Genomic DNA, 12,348 nt, shown 5'->3' with positions numbered 1-12,348 from the left:
CAGCAGAGACAATGATGAGGGTAGTAGTGTCTGCTCCCACAGTGTCCACCTGTAAGAAAAAGAATAAAATAAAAAATCCATATACTCACCTAAGTGTCCGAACCGTAATCCATGCGACCGATCAGCAGAGGAGTCGGGGAGAATGAGCCGCTGCTCCTCTGCTGATCGTTCGCATGGATTACAGCCAGCGAGGGACACTTACTTGAGTAAATGGATTTTTTATTTTATTCTTATTACTACAGGTGGACACTGCAGGATCAGACACTACTACCCTCATCATTGTCCTTGCTGTTGCTGATCACAGCACCAGCAGGGAACCATGATGAGGGCAGCGTTCGGCACCCAGTGCTTGGGAACAGCGCTAACTGTAGTGCTGATTCCCAGGCGCCGGTAGGTGTCACACTGATGACACACGGAAGTCATCCGTGTGTGTTCAGCGTGAGACACTTTTGCCGACCGTGCATTCACAAAAAAATGGACATGTCAGCGTGTGGAGCACATGGACACATGGTCCATGGAAACACACTGACATATGCACAGACCCATAGATTTGAATGGGTCTATGTGTGTCAGTGTCTCCAGTACGTGTAGAAACTGTCACCATACGTACTGGAAACACGGACGTGTGAAAGACCCCTTAGTTTGGTTTTCTGTTGAACCACAATTCAGAAGCAATGTCTGATTTTCATTAGTTGATATTCAGTAAATTTAAATTGAATATTACTTTTGTCAGTTTCAAGTGTTTTCAGTGACCATTGTGAGTTTTTTTTACGTTACTAGAAGGGTACCAACAATTTTTCCCATATCTGTAGGATAAGTACACAAGTATTTGCAGCAGACATTTCTGCACCAAAAATGTGTCTCTTGGTAGCAAAAAAGCTGTATAAAATAAGCATATTTTCTGCTGCGTTTTTACATATGCAATTGATGCATTTTGTGGAAAAAAATCTGCCATGAAAAAATAAGCAGCATGTGCATGAGATTTTAGAAATCTCATTCAATTTGCTGGTACAGTGTTTTTTCACTGCAAAATGCAATATGTGAAAAAGCCTCTATATTTCAGGCCTTCCAAGGGAATATGTAATTGGCACAATGCAATCTATGCAATTTTTGTAAGAAGCTGCTCTACTAATCCTCTCAGTGGATGTACAAGCGAGACGGGAAAGGAAGAGCAGATGAAACATTGGACATAGATCCGGACATTTGATAACCATTGCTTGATAAATTGAAACCTTTTCACACCTTGGACTAATCTGTATTGTCACAAGTCTGCATTCCCAGACTTGTGATAATAGCACAGGCGACAGTGTGAAAAGATGTTTATGTAACCTGGGAAAAAACAGGAAACCACAGTAATGGATTTAGGAATTGTGAGTATGTAAATATAATAAATCTAATGAATGTACTGTAAAATGAACAAGTGGGTATTTTATAGGAAGAACATTTGCACAAACTATTTGAGACCACAATGCTACTATTTACATGGGGAAATCATTCCAATTGTTGTAGATCTTTTGTAGTATAGTGTGTCTTTTTGGGGACCTTTTTTTTTTAAAATGCATGTATTTTAGGCAAAAAAAAAAATTCAATTGTGTTTTAATTACATATTTTGCATCATTTGACTTTTACAGGTTCTTTGTTTCTTTGCACATTGCTGGATTAAAGGGACAACCTACTGTTGATGACACCAAGTGCTGCATGAATTTAAAAAGAATAATAAAAAACAGAAAATCTATAGTTTTTTTTTATTTTATTTATGCAGTACTTAGTAGTGGACAACACATTTAATGTAAACTGCACTTTAGAGTGACTTTTCAGGATAAGTATTAGTGTGTGTGACTCGCCCCCTGGGCCTAGTGTGGGATACCCAGAGCCGGGTCTCTGGGGGTTGTAGAATCCGTGGCAGTGACCCGGTCCCGTGGCTCAGGGTGGTCAGGCTGATGGCGGTATTTTGTGGGGGTTTTAGGTTAATTGTCCGACTACGCCACCCGTGGATTGCGGTCAGCGCGGACCGCCGCTGCAAGGCAGACCGCTGGGGCTGATGGTTTGTGCAGCTGAGGTAGTGTGACTCCCCACGGGAAGAGTGGAGCCCCAAGGCAGTGTAGTTGATGGTGAGGGTGATAGTGCACGGGAGTCCCAGCACTTGTAGTGCTGGTGCGGCGATGAAGCAGGAACGACTCAGAGTCTTTGCAGTGCAGTTCAGGGTCTTTATTGGTGATATTAAGGCAGACCCTCCCGGGAGTACTGGCTAACATAAGGGGCCTGGTCAGTCTGCGAGCAAACAGGAGTTCCCCTGGCCAGGTGGAGTTGTAGGCCTCCCCGTCTATCTGCACTCTTTCTGGCTACCTTGCTGTAAGCGGGTAGAAGTAGCCCACGTCCCTGAGTATACCCTGTGGTGCTCACCCATATGGCTGGTGACTTGGGGCCTTCTGTTAGCCTCCGCTCCTGGATGGCGGTGCTGGTCCCTTCCTTGTGGCTGAGCCTCCGGGCTTCTATGGCCAGAGGACCTGGAATCCCCTGCCGGCTGATTTCTGCTGCTGGGTGAATATCAGTCCCCACAGCCTCGGACTCCTGTGTCTGGTTCCTAGATTCTTCTGCCAGGGCGAGCTATATGTCTGCTTAGCTTCCAGCCCCTGGTCTTCTGCTCCTAGCTCCTACAGAGCTCCTGCTGTAACTCTCCCTGTATCTGGAACTGTCTCCAGGCTCTGACTCAACTCTCTAATCCTGCCCCAGACCCAGTTTATAAGGGCAGATTCCTCCCCTCCCAGGTCTGGGCAGGAGGTGTTGCATGCTTAAGGGCTCCTGACCAGAGAAACCTCCCACTTGCTCTCAGACGTAATATTTCTATTACTGTGGCAACCAGACCCCTGGGGTGCCACATGTGTACATAAAGAAACACATTTTCTGGACATTACATGGCTTGTATCTGCCATTTTTAGCAGTTGTAACACCATGCACTAAAAGCCTCAGCAGTTTCTCCTTTTGCCTTCTGCTTTTCTTTCCTTCCAGCTTTTTTACCCCTCCCTTCTCCATAGAGTTTTATGGCAACAGTTATAATTTGTTTGAATAAACAGATTTGTAGACAGATTTGAGCAGTTTTGAAAGTAAATGATAAGTGCTGGAGACAAAAAGTGACTGATAAGTTAGTGACAAAGGTATTTTTATTTAATAAGATATGTTAAAACATTCCCTATCTTATACTGTTGATTAATGAAGAAAAGAAAAGAAGAAGTTACTATTCAACTAAGAACCCATGAATGATCTTGTTCAAATCGGGCGTTAGGAACTCTTTTATCTGTCTTTTTCTGAGCTCCTCTCTGCTGATTTATGACCACATAAAAAAGCTCAACTTTAGCCTGTGTGCCCACGATGCGTTTTTTTAAACGTTTCCGCAGCGGCAAAAACGCTGCAGAAACGCTTAAAAAAAGCTTGGTAGAAGGCCTGCCATGTTCCCCAATGATAATCCGCATGTGCTGTGCACATGCTGCGGAAATTTCCGCTGCGGATTATCATTGCAGAAAAAAACGCAGCACTACCAATTATTTTGCGGAAGAGCTGCGTTTTCGCCGCCATTGACTTGCATTAGAACACATGTATTCCGCTTCACTAGATAAGGACATGCGGAATCCATGCGTTCTAATGTGCGGATGGTAATCAGGTCTAGAGGAGAGGAGACTCTCCTCCGGACCCTGGTACCCTAGAAACTGTGAAAAAAGAATAAAATAAAAAATAAAGATTATATTTACCTTCCGGCGGCCCCCGGTCTCCTTGTCTGTGCTTGCCGGCAGCTAGCGATGGACTGAAGGACCTGCGCTGACGTCATAGTCATGTGACGGGTCACGCGACGCTGACGTCGGCAGGTCCTTCAGTCTACCGCTGCCGGCAGCCGGGACGGAGGGAATCAAGACTGCGGGGGCCATCGGAAGGTAAGTATAGATTTATTTTTTATTTTTTACCATTCTTTAGGTCACAGTATATAAATCCATGCCGGTTGCATGGATTTATATAGTGTGACCAAGTTGTCAAGCACTTTCCAAGTGATGCTAAAATCGATTGGAAAGCGCTTGACAACCCGCATGCGGAAATGCAAGTGAAGAACGCTTCACATCCGCTTGTCCCTGGCAGGAAAAACGCATGTACAATCCGCATGTACAATCCGCATGTACAATCCGCATGTGTTTTTTCTGCCAGGGGAGATGCAGAAACGGTAAGGAAAAAATCCTGAGCATTTCTGCATCGTGGGCACATAGCCTTAGCGTTATCTGTATTCATAAATCAGCATAGAGAAGCTAAAAAATGTAAAAGTTATTTACATCCATCAGAATGAGTTCACGGACAGAATGTCAGTTAGCAATCAAAGTATTTGGCACCTACTGAGTTAATAAGTTCAAGTGGGTGGTTTACTCCCAGCTCTTTTTGATCATGCAGGATGTTAGACCATGAGATCAGACTGTCTGTCATTACATTTCACAAACTGAGAAACCTGCTCTAAGCTATGGTGGGGGTGTGTTCTTCTTTTCCATTAGTGTTGCTGCCTGCTTATGATTGGTCAGCATCATACAGGGAGAAGGTTTTTGGTAAATTGCTACCTGTGTAGGACCTTGAGACTTTCATGTTTTTTTAAATTTCATTTAATTTTTTTTTCCTGTGGAACAATAACTCAAAATGACAATCCTTGTGATTTTATTTTGACAGGTTCAATTATTTTATATTTTGATAGATCAACTTTTTATGGATGTGCCAATTATGTTTAAGATTTTTATGAAATAAAAAAAAACTAAAGAAGTTGTTCGACCACGAAATCCAATTTTTCTTTAACCTAATCTGTGCTGTATTGTAATATTCAACACCCCTAGACATTTTGATTTTTGTTTCTCTCTTTCAATCCTCCTTAATTTCACTTCATTCCCCGCGGCTCTATCAAGCTTGACAGCTCCCTGTGCTAACCTCACAGCCCAGCCTCGGAGTCCATCCCTGCCCTCTGGCCGCCCACTGCACACTCATTAGCTGTCAGTATTTGCCCCAGCAGTGACCTCTGTCATCACTCCAGTTTTGGAAATAACAGAGCAGTGTCCTGTGTAGTGATGGGCAGTCCGGCTCTTTGTGGTGATCTGGCTCATCTGGCTTCGCTCAGCAAAAAGAGCCGGCCCTTTTTGATCCTAAATAGATACCTATTAAATGTGTTCACGATTGGTGAACACATATTTAAAGTGACGTAGATACCGCCAAAACCCCCGCCCACCTCATAATACCCCTCAGCTTCTGCAGAACTTCATAATACACTCTTCAGCTGCTGCAGAACCTCATAATACACCTTGGGCCTTCTTCACATGTACGCGTGAAATTGTGGCCCTGTCCAATTTTACCATCTGTGTGTACATGTGTATCGTCTGTGTGACACGTACTGGAATAAAATGTGATGCGCCCCCAGAGCCGTGGGGTACTCGGGAGCCGAGCCTCTGGATGCCGGTGGGGGATATCACGGTGGCTTTCCCGGTCCGTAGCCCAGGGCAGTTAACGAAAAGAAAGGGGAAATTGGGTTTATATGGGGTTTTGGAATTATTCGTGACGCCACCTGTGGTGCCTGGTAAGGACTACCAGTGCTGCGACAGTCCTCTGAGGCAGATGTTAGGGCAGCTTATGATGGAACAGCTCCCCACAGGTGGAGCGGGCCTCAGGGCAGCGTGGGGGAATGGATGATGGTACAGGTGAGAGACGGCCAGGACAGTTCAGGGAGAAATGACAGACACTCACACGGAGGTTCGCTTCGGTACCTTTACTGGTGTAGATGCAGGTATGGTCCAGGGTACTCGGTAGGAAGGGTGCACTTCTGGACTCTCCCCAGTGAGCGGGTATAGGGCCTCCTCATCCGTTGCTTTCACTTGCTAAGCTTCTGACCTGCCTGGAGCTAGGCCTGGCTTAATTACTGTCTCTCTCTCTTGCACCTGCTGACCTGGTGGTAGGGCCTTCTCTTGGAGATCACTCTCCCTGGACGCTGGGGCTTCCGTGACTCTTAGCCCTGGTACGGTAGTCAGCGTTGGTCGACCTGGGACTTGTAGTCCTCCAGGTATCTGGTGATCCCTACTGGGTATAAAGGGACCCTGTAGGCACGGACCCGGTGTCCGGTGTATGGTTCGGGGTGAGCCTGGTACGCTCTTCAGCCCCCTCGTTACTTCTCTCCTCTGCTTCTTGCCTCTGGCCACACTCGGGGCCCCTCAGGCTTCTACTCATGCTGTAGGCCTTGGCTCGCCTAAGCACAGCAGCCAGCGTGCTGCATCTTCACTGATCTCCTAGCGTCAGCACACTCTGACTACCTAACTCCACCCTCCAGTTTTTATATCCCTAATGGGGCTCCCTCTGGTAGTCTGAGGTGGTAGGATGGAGGTGTGTGAATGTGTGAGGGCCTCTTGTGGAGAAGTCCATCCATGCATCCTACTGGGTTCTGTGGCACCTGTGCGCTGCAGGGAGCCACCAATGCATTCAAGAAATTACAGATTTTTATGTGTTAAAGGGAATCTGTCACCAGAAAAAATGCTATTAACCTGCAGATATGGGGTTAATCTGCAGGTTAATAGTGTTATTATGCTGTTCGGCGCCTGCATGTAGCCGAAGGCTGCTGTGAGGAAATGAACTGTATTCTCCCCGCAGCGTCCTGGTTTCAGTCATACAAAATACAGAGCAGCGGCTGTCATTGCAGGGGTGCAATTATATCCGCTGCTCTCTATTCTCAGAGCAGTGACTGAACCTGAGCCGGCGCCCCACCCCGTGACTGAACAATGCCGGGGGAATAAAGTTAATTTTTTCCCACAGCGTTCGGGTAAGTGCGGGCGCCGGGCAGCATAATAACGCTGTTAACCTGCAGATTGACCCCATAGCTGCAGGTTAATAGCGTTATTTCTGGTGACAGGTTCCTTTTAAAGATGTGCAAAGATAATAATACATCGATAACAAATAGATAGATGGATGGATAGATAGATAATAGATAGATAGATAATAGATAAATACACAGACACACACAGCACATTATGCTCGCCTATGAAGAAAACTTTTTCTTCCTGGGGTTTCATGAGAGCACTGGGTGTTTGGCACCTGGTCACATGAGGCTGTCATGTAACCCAAAGGTCCTGGCAGGAACTTCAGACTTTCCTGAGATTGAAAAGTGGAGAAAGCTCAACCAGTCAGCTGAGTCATTCCCCTGCTGCCTGGCACTGGTAGCTGCACAGGAGGCTGGAGCTGGAGGAGAGGGAGGGTCTGGCAGAGACTGGGGGTGGTGTCTGTTGTGACATCACTGACTAGTCTCTGCCAGATAGGAAAACTCTAGTCGGGAGTGAGCAGCTCCTCCATAATCAGGAGAGAGCTGCTCACATCACTAAGGCTATGTTCCCACCATCCGGAGCCTGCTGCAGCCCCAACGCTGCGGAAGAGCCGCCGCCGGCTTCTGCTCAATATACTAATGAGCGGCACAATTTTTTTTTTCCACACGCGGACTTTCCTCATAGAGGTTAGGTATATAGGGAAAGGCCGCATGCGGACCCGCCAGAGAAATTGACATGCTGCGGTCTGGAAAGACACTCCGCATGTCAGTTTCCGCAGGTGTACAGAGACGCATAGTGGACATGGGATTTCAACACATCCCATCCACTATGCTGTAACAGCCGGCCACTGCAGTTTGAACACAGCGCAAGTGCACTGTGTCCAATCCGCAGCGATTACTGATCATGTGCACATACCCTAAGTGTTATACCTAAGGACTCTATGCAGAATGCGGACAGGGAGTATAATACAAAGTCTCAACATTCTAGATACACACAAATTATCCAGAAAGCATGGACATCCCCTTTACTTTTTAATAAGGCAATGGAGGAGGGATTACATTTTTTGTTAAATATTTTTCAATATCTAAAAAAAAAAAATTTTTCACCTACTAAATGGGTGATTCCTTGCTCGTACTTCAATGTAACAGTAATAGAGAACGCTTTGGCCAACATATTAGAAAACTGACGGGTCAGTGGTGACAACAAGGACCTGTTCACCACTCATGGCCGTGAGTAAAAGGTGCCTACTCAGAGAACAGATTGAAAACAGCAAAAATGAGTAAGAATGGCATAAAACAGCAAAATTTTATTAATCAATTAAAAGTGTACAATAATGATACAAAAGATATATAAATACATATAAATGTAAAGACAATGGGTGACTATTGGATCAAAAGAAGAAAAATCCCCGTAACATCTTCAAACCCCTCATATATATATATATTCCAGGGTACAATAAGTACAAACAGAATCCACAGGAGATTAGGTAAAAAGGAAGAAAAGAAGAGAGGGGAAAGAGCAGACAAAAATACGCAGGGAGGGTGGAACCAAAGAGAGAGTATAAAGGCCCCGTCACACATAACGAGATCGCTAGCGAGATCGTTGATGAGTCACGGTTTTCGTGACGCAATAGCGATCTCGCTAGTGATCTCGTTATGTCTGACAGGTAGCAACGATCAGGCCCCTGCTGTGAGATCGCTGATCGTTACAAAGCTTCCTGGACCATTCCTGGGTCGTTGCGCTCCCGCTGGGCAGTGTGCATCGCTGTATTTGACACCTTATCAATGACCTCGTTAGCGATTCAGAACTGAGACATGTAGGCGTGCATGAATTGGACTTTTCCGCGCCCCTCGTCCCCGATTGGTGGTCACTACTGCGTCCTTGTTTTTCGGATCCCACCAGCGTTCTCCGGCTGTGTCTCCGCTTTGAAGAAATCAGACATCTTTAGCGAGGTAGGTATTGTTTGGGGTCTCAATTGAGTTTCCATTTTTAATTCATTTATAGGACATCTAACAATTGTCTGCTATAATTGCTCTTCAGGGAGGGAGGGCTTGGCTTCTATCTGTATATATATGCTTTTGCATGGGCAGATATTTTAGGGGTCTCGTGCACACACACCCACACAGCACGTTTTCTGACAAGCTGTCCTGGCCAACCGCTTCAGAGTTTTTCACACGCCAATTAACATGAAGCTTAAATCAATAGACTGTTGTTTTGGCCTGTTGCACGCTTCACAACTTTCTTCGTCGACGTGATGCAATTACGTACGGGGAAGTGGAGCTCGGTGAATGGCGTGCAAACGATCCTGCAATTGCAGGCCTTCAACCAGTGGGACATGGCAGAAACACCCATGATGCGAAGACCTGCCGCGACAACTGCTGCCAGTATTTTAACGGTCCTGGTGCTGTTCCTTGGCAGCATCAGAACCTATAGTGGGCAACTACTCATGTTTCTACACTGCTGACATTTCTGTACTGATGTGTCTAATAAACTGTGCGTTCTACTATGGAAAAGCTTTGTTTCTCATTCTTTCAGTAGTAGCAGTAGTCACCGCAGTAAGCAGTCCATATATATATATATATATATATATATATATATATATATATATATATATATAAATATATATATATATATATACATATGTATACACATGCGTATACAGATACATACATACATACATACATACATGCATATACATTCGTGTACTCGTATGTAAACAGATTCATCCATGTACTCATACATATTTTTAAGTACATAAATATATACACACACACTCATATACACATACGTATACAGATAACTATATATACACATACATACTCTCAAACATACAAATATGCATACACATAAATGGCCATTTACATCTCTATATACATATTCATATAAATATATGGACATCCATACATCTGTACAGGAACAATGCACACACCTGTGTTCCCGTCTGACTGGAGACGCATTAGCAATCCCATCTGGCCGGAGACGCAGTAGCGATGTTAAACCAAGGCCGCCCAATCAGAACGCAGTAGTGTCCACCAATCGGAGATGAGGGGGCGCGAAAAAGTGATTTTATGTACGCCTTTGTGACACAGTACAGTCTCTATCAAGGTGTGGATCGTTGAAATAGCTGCTGTGTGAAAGCGTCCCAACGACCGCCGAGATCGTTAGTTAGATCGCTGGGGCGGCCGAAATCGTTGGTAAGTTCTGCATGTTTGACAACTCCCCAGTGATCCCAAAACCGTGACGCACTAACTATCTTGCTAGCGATCTCATTATGTGTGACAGGGCCTTAAGGTATCAATCAAATAAGCAGGATGAGATAACCCTTAATTCTAATCCCCAAGTGGGAGACCATAGTAATAGATAAGTCAGGGCACTCACCAAACTGATTGATGACTCTCACAGATATAGAGGGCACAGGGAGGTAGTCAATGGACATCCACTAGGGACTTCGACGCGCGTTTCGCGTTTAGCTTTATCAAGAGGCCTCTTGATAAAGCTAAATGCGAAACGCGCGTCGAGGTCCCTAGTGGATGTCCATTGACTACCTCCCTGTGCCCCCTATATCTGTGAGAGTCATCAATCAGTTCGGTGAGTGCCCTGACTTATCTATTACTATGGTCTCCCACTTGGGGATTAGAATTAAGGGTTATCTCATCCTGCTTATCTGATTGATACCTTATACTCTCTCTTTGGTTCCACCCTCCCTGCGTATTTTTGTCTGCTCTTTCCCCTCTCTTCTTTTCTTCCTTTTTACCTAATCTCCTGTGGATTCTGTTTGTACCTATTGTACCCTGGAATATATATATATATGAGGGGTTTGAAGATGTTACGGGGATTTTTCTTCTTTTGATCCAATAGTCACCCATTGTCTTTACATTTATATGTATTTATATATCTTTTGTATCATTATTGTACACTTTTAATTGATTAATAAAATTTTGCTGTTTTATGCCATTCTTACTCATTTTCGCTGTTTTCAATGTAACAGTAATGCAGTATATTGAAAAACAAAATCATGGTCTCATATGACTGGGCTTCAAAGGATAATATACTTTTCAACTTGAGGGTAAAGGCTATGGACACTTTTGATAAGGAGGGGAATATTTTTACAATGTCAAAATGGATTTTGTTAATCTAATGTAATTAAAAAGGTAGCCACTAAGCTTCAGTAACCCTGATATGCAGTTTGCAGCCTGGTTAAAGTTTGGGATTTTTCTTTTGTGGAAGTATTTCTACTACTAATATAGGCTGGATCTGATCTCTGGGTGTGTCCAGGGTATAGTTGTCTTCATTAGCTCATATATCAGCACAGCTTCTATCCTGCACTTATTTCATCTCTATGTGCGGTCCTTATCTGTAGCCTGTTTTCTTTGCAGAATGTAGACACTTTTTCCTCTTGAGATCTGCATGGAGTGCAGAGATCTGTCAGAACTAGAGCAGGATCTCTGGCAGATTTAGATCAGTTTTGCAAAAGCACTCATCTAGAAAAAAAACACTCTGCAGCAGCAAAATGATAGAGCATTTTTGAAACCCATTAGAAAGTTTTTTAATATATGCACTTAGGAAGCAAATAAACAATACAAAGTCTATTTGTGATGGTGGACATAGCCTTTAATTTCGTGTGCACAAAGTATAGCATGATCCTCCACAGTATGTATCTACAAGTGTTGATTGTGCTGTCCCTTCCGACGGCCCACTGCTAGTTCTAGGATGGATCACGGCTCAGCAGAGAGCTTATCTGGGTACTTTCCCTTCACACGGTCTCAACCCAACCACGGATTTTTCCCTTGTCACGTCTCCCTGTACACAATTCATTCAATTTTTACAGTCACCATTTTAGTAAATAAATATATATACAGTACAGACCAAAAGTTTGGACACACCTTCTCATTTAAAGATTTTTCTGTATTTTCATGACTATGAAAATTGTACATTCACACTGAAGGCATCAAAACTATGAATTAACACATGTGGAATTATATACTTAACAACAAAGTGTGAAACAACTGAAAATATGTCTTCTATTCTAGGTTCTTCAAAGTAGCCACCTTTTGCTTTGATGACTGCTTTGCACACTCTTGGCATTCTCTTGATGAGCTTCTAGAGGTAGTCACCGGAAATGGTCTTCCAACAATCTTGAAGGAGTTCCCAGAGATGCTTAGCACTTGTTGGCCCTTTTGCCTTCACTCTGCAGTCCAGCTCAACCCAAACCATTTCGATTGGGTTCAGGTCTGGTGACTGTGGAGGCCAGGTCATCTGGCGTAGCACCCCATCACTCTCCTTCTTGGTCAAATAGCCCTTACACAGCCTGGAGGTGTGTTTGGGGTCATTGTCCTGTTGAAAAATAAATGATGGTCCAACTAAACGCAAACCGGATGGAATAGCATGCCGCTGCGAGATGCTGTGGCAGCCATGCTGGTTCAGTATGCCTTCAATTTTGAATAAATCCCCAACAGTGTCACCAGCAAAGCACCCCCACACCATCACACCTCCTACTCCATGCTTCACGGTGGGAACCAGGCTTGTAGAGTCC

Source organism: Phyllobates terribilis, unplaced genomic scaffold, assembly GCF_046119375.1.
Source record: "Phyllobates terribilis strain yellow unplaced genomic scaffold, ASM4611937v1 Scaffold_2__4_contigs__length_985480577, whole genome shotgun sequence".
In the NCBI taxonomy this organism is placed as follows: domain Eukaryota; kingdom Metazoa; phylum Chordata; class Amphibia; order Anura; family Dendrobatidae; genus Phyllobates; species Phyllobates terribilis.
Note: the sequence above shows the minus strand (reverse complement) of the source record.